Below are 9,490 nucleotides of genomic sequence, written 5' to 3' on the forward strand. Positions count from 1 at the left end.
TAAAGTCAGACGTATTTTTTGCCCATTTTATACTGATAGGGTAGAAGAGCCAGACACCTTGGTTTCAATTTTTTGCATATTCCCGAATTTCACTGAATCAGAGTTAGTCACTCTCATCTTTCCGCCAAACTTATTTTAGAAGGAAGTTGTAAATTTGAGTCAGCCTCTGTAAATAAGAAAATGTGCATAATCTAAAATTCCTCAAGGGAGCAATGGAATAAACCTGTAATAAATAGAGATTTTATTTATTGAGTAAGAAATGAGTATCACTCAGTGAGTGAGCCCATAGAAATTCTGGAAGAATAACAACTTAATAACAACAACTTCAAAATTTGCAGAGCAGAAATTTGTTCTAAATCCATGATGCTTTGGTTCAGTAAATATTCTTCTGACAATTCTTGATGGCTCAATGAGTTCTTTGATATGTTTGGAGACATTTTTCATATTTAGGACCAGTAAATATTTTGTGACATATTCTTTTCTTATGAGTACATCTGGATTTGCAACCAAGGAACCAGTCTGTTAATTAAAATCAACTTCCATGTAATGGTTTCATGAAGATGCAATTTGACACCTGCAGAAACAATTGTATGTATGCATGCATTCTAACCACTTTTCTTAGTTACTATTATACATTTACAGTAATTATTGAATTTTAGGAAAAGAGACTTGAGATTTTCAATAAACATTGAAAGGCGGAATATTCCTGTTGAGTGCTGAATGCATCCATGCCTTCTTTTAAGGCATTCTCATCCCTTCATCCCTGTAACCAATAAGCCAAAACCTGGAATGATTTGAGCAACCCCCCCCCCCCCCCATCCCAATTCTTTTTGTGAGAGATTTCTGGCAGATGGGGGTCGGTTTTGATTTAGAGCTTATTTTTTCTATTTTTAAACTTTTTCAAATCTTGGAGTTTTCCTGAACATGCTGATCCCCCCCCCCCGACTACTCAGTTGTTCTGTGTACACGGTCTTCATAACTCAATTCCTAAGTTTAGTGTCTCAATGTATGTAGTAAACCAATTTATTAGTGTCTACTGAGCTTATTTTTTAAAATTACGAGGATTCCTGTTAGTATTGTAATGTTTCTATAGCCTTCCATACAAATTGTATATAATTTTATTAAATCTGGGTCCCTGAAGGAGGGTGGAAAAGGAGTGGAATTAGAGGGGGTTTATAGATTTGATTCATTTTTCTGTATTTATGCATAGCTCATCATAAATTTCACAAGAACCAGACTCCGGTATAGTATATTAACTAAAAACTATTTTTACTCCGTTTTATCATCCATTGGTAGTGACAAGATAGTTCAGACACAAAATAGTTAAATATTTTTCCATTCCCAATAGTGTTGTGAAATAGCACACAATACAAATAATAAATATAAAGAAAAAACACTGGCACATTTTTCCAATATCTGACTTGTTTGTTGGATTACCCTCACTCTGTGTGTGCGCGCGCGTGCTGGATGTACATTGCATCTTGTTTGGTTATTGGTTATGATGGATGTTCTGTGATTTCCAATTAGCAACACCATCAACTGGACTGAGAAAATGAACAAAGTATATGCATAATGAAGGCAAGATAGTAAAAAAATACAGTGTTAAAATGTCATGTAAAAATATATTTTATTTGAGCTAGATTTTTCCAATAGTCAAGTGCAATGCTAATGGATACCATATGAATTTGAAGAGAATTTTGCTAGATAAATGCTTTATGTGTGAGCCAACCTACAAGGGATATAATTTCCAGTCATATTAATTTCATAATTTTTGATATATTTCTCTTTACCTTTTTGAAAGGGAGCTGATTTAACTGTCTACGCTATGGAATGTGCTATGATTCTTTTCTGATATATTCTTCTGAACTGTTAGATTTCTTCTCAAGTAATATATATATACAAACATCTTGTGTGCATAGTAAAATGATGGTTGAGATAAGTAGTTGCAGAAGCAATAGTAGCCACAAGTATATCCTAGCTTTCCCTAACTTAGCAGCTAGCTTCTAGATGTGTCTTATTTTTATTTCCATAATTCTCAACTAACGTTCTTTGAAACGGAAGCCTCAAGACATCTGGAAAGGAACAGCTTGAGATAGAATAAGCCTTATGTGAAGGTAAGAGTGGTCTTTCTACTTAACTGGACCAAAAGAACAGAAACACGGTGAAGTAGCAGCAAATCTGCATATCTTCTTCACAAGTTCAGTTGAAATTGTTGGCAGTTGTTACAAATTAATAGAAGGCTGAACTTCTTCCTATTCCATGATGTCTACTACATCACTTAGATTTTGTCAACAACAGCTTATCAGAGGATTCAGGCAATCTTGGTGTGTTTCAGTGGTGTGTTTCAAAATTTTTTGGAACCTACTCTCTGGGTGTGGCCTCGTTTGTGGGAGCGGCTTGCCAGCCATGTGACCTGGTGGGTGTGGCTTGCAGGCCATGTGTTTTTTCTCTCTCTCTCCTTCCTTTTGTCTCTCTGTCCCTTTTTCTTTTTTCTTTCATCTCTCACTCTTTTTCTTTCTTTTTTCTTTCTTTCTTTCTTTCTTTCTTCCTTTCTTTCTCTTTCTCTCTCTCTGTGTGTCAGTCTCTCTCTCTGTGTGTGTGTGTGTGTGTGTGTGTGTTTGTGTGTTTGCAATATAGATGTTTCTTGTGGAAAGATCATCGAGTGTAACTGTAATAAGCATTGCATAAAATGGTAGTTTAAAAGACTGCAGGAGTAAAACACTACTTCTTTTGTCTCCTTAGAAAGCAATAGCAATATAGAGCAATATAGCAAGATCAAATACAGGAAAAGATTGTTAGAAAAGAAGATGAAAATTATAACTGGGGAATAAAACTGCCTTAAGAACAGTAATTGTTAGGGCAGAAGAATTTGAAGGCAGTTTGAACCACAATATTTTTTTTTAAGTGTCTGTAGTGAGTTTCTCTGGATATTTGGACAGAAAACAACTTTGGAGAACTTCTCTAGATTTAAAGGAAAAATTTCAAAACCTGGAGAGATGAGTAATATGACCATTGTGCACAGAATGAGGATGAAACACAGACAATAAGAGCGCTGTGTGTTGTCACAGCTTTATAACACATGAGCTATTTATATACACCTTTCTCAATTGTTTTTGATTGAATGCTGATGTGCCATCAAGCCAGGGTTCATATAACAGGATAATCTGTTCCTATCCTGCTCCTTCTTGTCTTCCAACAATGTACTCATCACTGCTGGAATTGAGACCATGCATGTTGCCACTGGATATGCTCTTCTCTTTCCTTCTACCTCAGTGGTGGGATTCAGCCAGCTCCCAACTATCCGGGAGAACCGGTTGTTAACTTTATGAGCAGTTCGGAGAACCGGTTGTTGGAGGAAATCTCCTTTTGTTTTTTTTTCCTACTTTACAGGGCTAATCCTGTAAGGAAGGCAGGAAGGAAACATTCTGGGGCTGTTTCTAGCCTAAACGTTATTGCCCTCCTTACAGAAACTGCCTCTCTGGTTAACCCTAATTGCATTGTAACAGCTAAGGTGAAGCGCCCATCGACCTGAGTGACATTGAGTTGGCCACACCTAAACAGTCACATGACCACCGAGCCCCACCTAACCAACTGGTCATTAGGGCAGAGAACCGGTTGTTAAATTATTTGAACCCAATCACTGTTCTACCTTCTCTTTCCTTCTACCTTCCAAGCATTACAGATTTCTCAAGAGAGCTAGTTTTTTGCCTAATGTGCCTAAAATAAGATAATAGACTCATGGTCATTTAAGCTTTGAATGACAATTCTGAATTCATTTTTCCTATGATTCATTTGTTTATCTTCTTGTCTAGCTATAAGAGTCTTTGACAGCAATATTTGTTCAAAAATGCAAATACTCTTCCTATTCTATTGCTTGAAAGTACAGTTTTTCTTTCCATAGAGGAAACCAGTGCCTGCAAAATTCTGATCTTTATAGGTATAGATATATCACAGCACCAGAATGTCTTTTCCAAGGCTTTCATTGTTACCAACTTGGTGGCCTATTTCTTGATCACTGTCTCCTTTATTGTTGATAGCTGATTCCTCAAAGCTATCCACCACTTTGAGATCTTCATTGTTATTTTAAGGCTGGTTGCTGCATCTGTTGTCATTAGTATGATCTTCTTTATATTTATATTTAATCATTTTTCCCTGTACTACTTGATTTTTATTATTAGAACTTCCAGAATACTTCCACAGTTGTGTTATCAGCATCACACAGGTAACTGATTTTTTGGGGTCCAGTTTTATAAATACAGTAACCTTCTCCCAATCCTCCCCCCATATATATTCTTCACATAGGCTGGGTATGTGAATGTCTGTATGTGTGGTCGCACACATGCTGTCAGGCCTGCAATTATATTCCTGTTAGGATATTTGGCCTGCCACACTTTCTCCTAATTCATTATGCTTTTTCATTAGTGTAGTAGTTGGGAAGGGGGGAATAGAAAGGAGTAGGATTGTGGAATGTATTGTTGTCATTCTTTTCTAGAAGACCAAGGTCATCTTTTGTCTCCGCACTTTTACACCTGACCGGAAGCAGCTGGGTGTGGATGCCAGCGTGGAAGAAGAAGATTGGACCATGTGATGGATTGTGGGTGTGGGGACAAGATCATGAACTTTTAACTGGGTGGAATTCTGATGTCATTTCCAGAATTGGGATTAACACAGATGTGCTAAGATGTCTGCTTTATTAAATTGGAACTTTAAGGATCGTTTTGCCTTGGACTCTGATTTAATTCTACATGATACTTGGAATGCTGACACAAGCATCTTGCGCCTTTAATGACTTTGAACCAGTCAGTTTTATCATGTTCCATTGGATTGTAGGGTTGTTGTTGTTTTTTTTTGGTCCCATGTATAGATTTCTCATGAGGATAATGATATGCTCTGGGCTTCCCATTTCCTGAACGACATTTCACAGCTTGACATGGTTGAGACACAATAAGTCACTCAGGTTAGTTTCTACTTTTTCTTATTTTTGGGTAGTCTCTTTTTACAGTCATCCTTAACAGCTTCTTTCATTTCATTCCACAGTTCTTTTAGTTCTGTAGCAATAAAGTTCAGGACTTCAAAATGATTCCTTGAGAATGGTGAGTATATGCTGAAGATCATACTATGAGAACTAGTTGGCCTCTTCTGCTTTATCTTGATGTGGAACATGCATGTGAGCAGCTTGTGATGTGTCCCAGAATCAGCCCTTGGCCATATCTTTGCCGTTATAACTGAACTCTGCACCTCCTTGTATCAATAATATAGTCGGTTTGATTTTGGTGTGCTCCATCTGTTAATGTCCATATGCATAAGTGTCATTTTGTTTGAAGAATATGTTAGCAATAAAGAAATTATTGTATTGGAAGAAACTGGTAAGTCATCCTGCTTTATTTATGTGCCTTCCCCAAATGGGAATTGAACTCACATGCCTCGTTTTTGAAAGTTATGTTAGTGCAGATCCACATTTAAACAACCTTAACTTAAAATGCTAACATCAAGATTGACTATGCCTTGTATAAATGTTAGCAGTTAGAAAGATAAATAGTGACTTACAGGCCTAACCTAATGTCACAGAGCTTCCAATTTTGCATGTCTCTGATCCATTTCTCTCCTTATAAATCTTCTTCTGGCTAATAGGCAGGATTCTACATACCTAGGAGAAAATCCATCAATTATTGACAGTTTATCTGAAGTGAAGACATTCTCAAATTGTGCTTGACTTCCGTTGACTGCAGCAATGTAGCAATTCTTGACAGGATTACTGCAGTGGTTTGCAGTGCCTTTTTCTGGGATAATTCTTTAACTTTCCACTTCAGTTAACATCCCTGGGATTCCCAGAGTGCATCCCCTCTAAATTCTAATCAGGGCAATCCTGTTTACCTTTCAAGATGTGCCAAGAACTGCTTGCCTCTTCCACTTGCTAGGTGAATATGAGAGGGGGGAGGGAAGCAAAATCTCCTGTCTATCTGCAAGGTGATTCTGGCAGGGACATAATTAAAGAAGCTAGGCTTTTAAAGCCCTACATGGTATTGGACCTGGGTACTTGAGAGACCGCCTCCTGCCAATTACCTCCCTACGACCAATTAGATCCCACAGATTAGGCCTCCTCCGAATACCATCCGCTAGCCAATGTTGACTGTCGACCCCTCGGGGGAGGGCCTTCTCTGTGGCTGCTCCGGCCCTCTGGATCGATCTCCCCATGGAGATCCGGACCCTCACCACCCTTCAGGCTTTCTGCAAAGCTATTAAGACCTGGCTGTTCCGGCAGGCCTGGGGCTGATGAGTTCCCAGCCCCACTTGAATTGTTGTGACTGTTGCGTTGTTTTTAAGCTGTTTTTTGTATTTGTTTTTGTCTTTGTTTGTTTTTTGTATTTCCCCCCTCCCCACCTTGTTTGTTAGCCTCCCTGAGTCCCTCGGGAATAGGGCGGCATACAAGTGTAATAAACATTGAACAAACATTGAACATAGGCGATAGAAGAGCTACCAACTCAGACAAAAAATAAACTAACAGTAAACAGACCAATCAAGGAACCAGCAAGACCACACCCACCAAAACTGACAAGCCATCAGTATATAAAATGTGAACAAACTCTACTCCCTACCAGAGCTGATGAAGTTGCCTAGTTTGGTAAAGAAATATCTGCAAGAAGATCAAGGACCCCACAAGAAATATAATTTACAGTATTTTTCTTTAATAATAATTGCTTTAAACAATAACATACCTACCATATTAGTCATAACCTATCTTTACCACCTATGGGGGGGGGGGAAATGTAGTTATAACTTATGGCCTGTAGACAATACATACTTGCTACTTAAAGAAGAACTTAAGAGCCCTGGTGGCACAGTGGTTAGAACACCGTATTGCAGGCAAACTCTGCCCACAATCTGGAGTTCAATCCTAACCGGCTCAAGGTTGACTCAGCCCTCCATCCTTCTGAGGTTGGTAAAATGAGGACTCAGATTGTTGAGGACGATGTGCTGACATTGTAAACCTTATAATTTATTAATTACAAACATTTGTAAATGTTGTAAGAGAGAGTGTGTAAAGCCCTATGGAGCGGTTTGCCTTGCAATGTCTCAACAGAAGCTGAGAGAGAGCACCTGGGAGGAAGAATGGATTGAGAACACATGTCCAGCTACTCACAATCCTGAAATTTCCTGCTGGAGCATGCTTAACAATTTAAGTGTGGGTCAAGCGACAGCTCTGAAGTTCATTATTGCAATACAACTGTAGAAAGCAAAGAAGATGACCTTGACAAAAACTGTTACCAAAGGAAAAGGAAGTAAATATATATTTTAAGCCAGAGAAACTAGATAACATTCAGTGGCAGGTCAGGCAGATGCCGCCTGTGAATATAAGACTTGATTATAATTACTTGAGTATAAGAAGCAGAAGGAAGTACAGCAGAATCAGACTTGCAAGTTTCTGTTACTTTAGCCAATCTTAATGAGCATAGTTTTAGTCTTCAGAGCCAAGGTGGCACAGTGATTAGGGTGCAGTACTGCAGGCCACTTCAGCTGACTGTTATCTGCAGTTCAGCAGTTCTAATCTCACCGGCTCAAGGTTGACTCAGCCTTCCATCCTTCCGAGGTGGGTGAAATGAGGACCCAGACTGTGGGGGGCGATATAGTGACTCTGTAAACTGCTTAGAGAGAGCTGAAAGCCCTATGAAGCGGTATATAAGTCTAACTGCTATTGCTATTGCTATTCATAGCTTCTGGCGAGGATTCTACTAGACATCCGTGAAGGAGTGGGGATGGCATTGCAGCAGAGATTGACATTCAGACAGTGAATTCAAGCTGGTACAAGATAAAGGTTCCCCTCGCATATATGTGCTAGTCGTTCCCGATTCTAGGGGTGTGTGTGTGATCATGTCTGTTTCAAAGCCGAAGACCCAACACTATCAGAAAACGTCTCTGTGGTCATGTGGTCAGCATGACTAAACACCAAAGGCACACGGAATGCTGTTACCTTCCCACCAAAGGTGGTCCCTATTTTTTTACTAGCATTTTTACATGCTTTCGAACTGCTAGGTTGGCAGAAGCCGGGGCAAGTCACAGGAGCTCACTCCGTTACGTGGCACTAGGGATTCGAACCGCCAAACTGCCGACCTTTCTGATCGACAAGATCAGCATCTTAGCCACTGAGCCACTTCAAGCCGGTATAGTTTCTCTGAAAAAAGGAGAAATTGTGAGGTTGCCCATTTGCAGGCAGCTAGGCCGGTGATGGTTAACCTTTTTCTCCTTGCGTGCTGAAAGCGTGTGCATGCGTGCTCACACCCAAAATGAAATGCATGCGTTACACCCCCCCGTGCACCCTGCACCCCCTGCATATGTGTGTGTGAGCTCACTGCCCCCCCGCATGGGCGCACGTCTCCTGCATGTGCGGCAGAGACCCAAAATCAGCTGGCTGGTGGGAAGCGTGCACGCCAGGGGTGGGTTTCAACTGGTTCGCGGCGGTCCCCACGAACCGGTTGGTTGGCAAACCCGGAAGTAAGTAACTTCCGGGAACGGCGAAGGGTGCACCTGCCCGCCTGCGCTCCTTACTTGGTTTTGACGAGTTCTGCGCTTCCACGCATGCGCAGGACGCATACAGCACCTGCGCGATCCTCCAGGAGCAGCTGGAGCATCGCACAGACGCTAGTACGCATGCGTGCACTGCGCACATGCACGAGGACGCCGCCGGCCCCGTTCCAACCGAACCAGTTGGAACGGGGCGAGAAACCCACCCCTGGTGCACACATACACAGTGCAGCTGAGCTGGGGGACAGCTTGTGTGTCCACAGAGAGGGCCCCGTGTGCCACCTGTTTGACACATGCCATAGTTTTGCCATCATGGAACTAGGCTGTCAACCAGGACAAGGCATGGGAACCTATGATGCCACGACTGAAAAACTCCACTTGTTGCCAAGTACTTACAAGACACAGTTTAATGAGTCAGTACTGACCTGTAAATCTCTTAATGGCTTAGGGCTTGACTATTTACGGGACTCCCTCTCCCATTAAAAAACTGTCTAGTACTTAAGACTGGCAGGAGACACCCTCATGGAGATGCCCCCCCCCATTGTCAGGGATTCATCTTTCTGGCATGTGGGGAGGCCTTTCTCCTTCATTGTTCCCATACTTTGGAATGCCCTCCCTTAGGACTTCCATCTGAGTTTATAGGAACCTTGTAAAGACGCATCTCCTTTGGCAGGGTCTTGATTGTTACAGGATGGTAGTCTTTATTTTGTTGCTAATTTTAATTTGTAGTTTTGATGATTTTTTTCTTTTAAATTTTGTTAGTGACTTTTAAGCGCTTGCCAGAGAAGAAAGTTGGGATATAAATAAAACTAATAAATAAATGATGTATATATGTGCGTGTATAGATGATGGCAGCAGGCAGAGCATATTGTCAATTACTCCGTAGCGAAGATCATTTTGATTATGGAATCTTTTGTTTTTTAGCAAATGGTATATTTAACCAGATAAAAGCAACTTCTAAATGATAAAC

Source organism: Thamnophis sirtalis, unplaced genomic scaffold (assembly GCF_051295495.1).
Source record: "Thamnophis sirtalis isolate CommonGarterSnake01/CBP01778 unplaced genomic scaffold, rThaSir2_p1.2 scaffold_8, whole genome shotgun sequence".
NCBI lineage: Eukaryota > Metazoa > Chordata > Lepidosauria > Squamata > Natricidae > Thamnophis > Thamnophis sirtalis.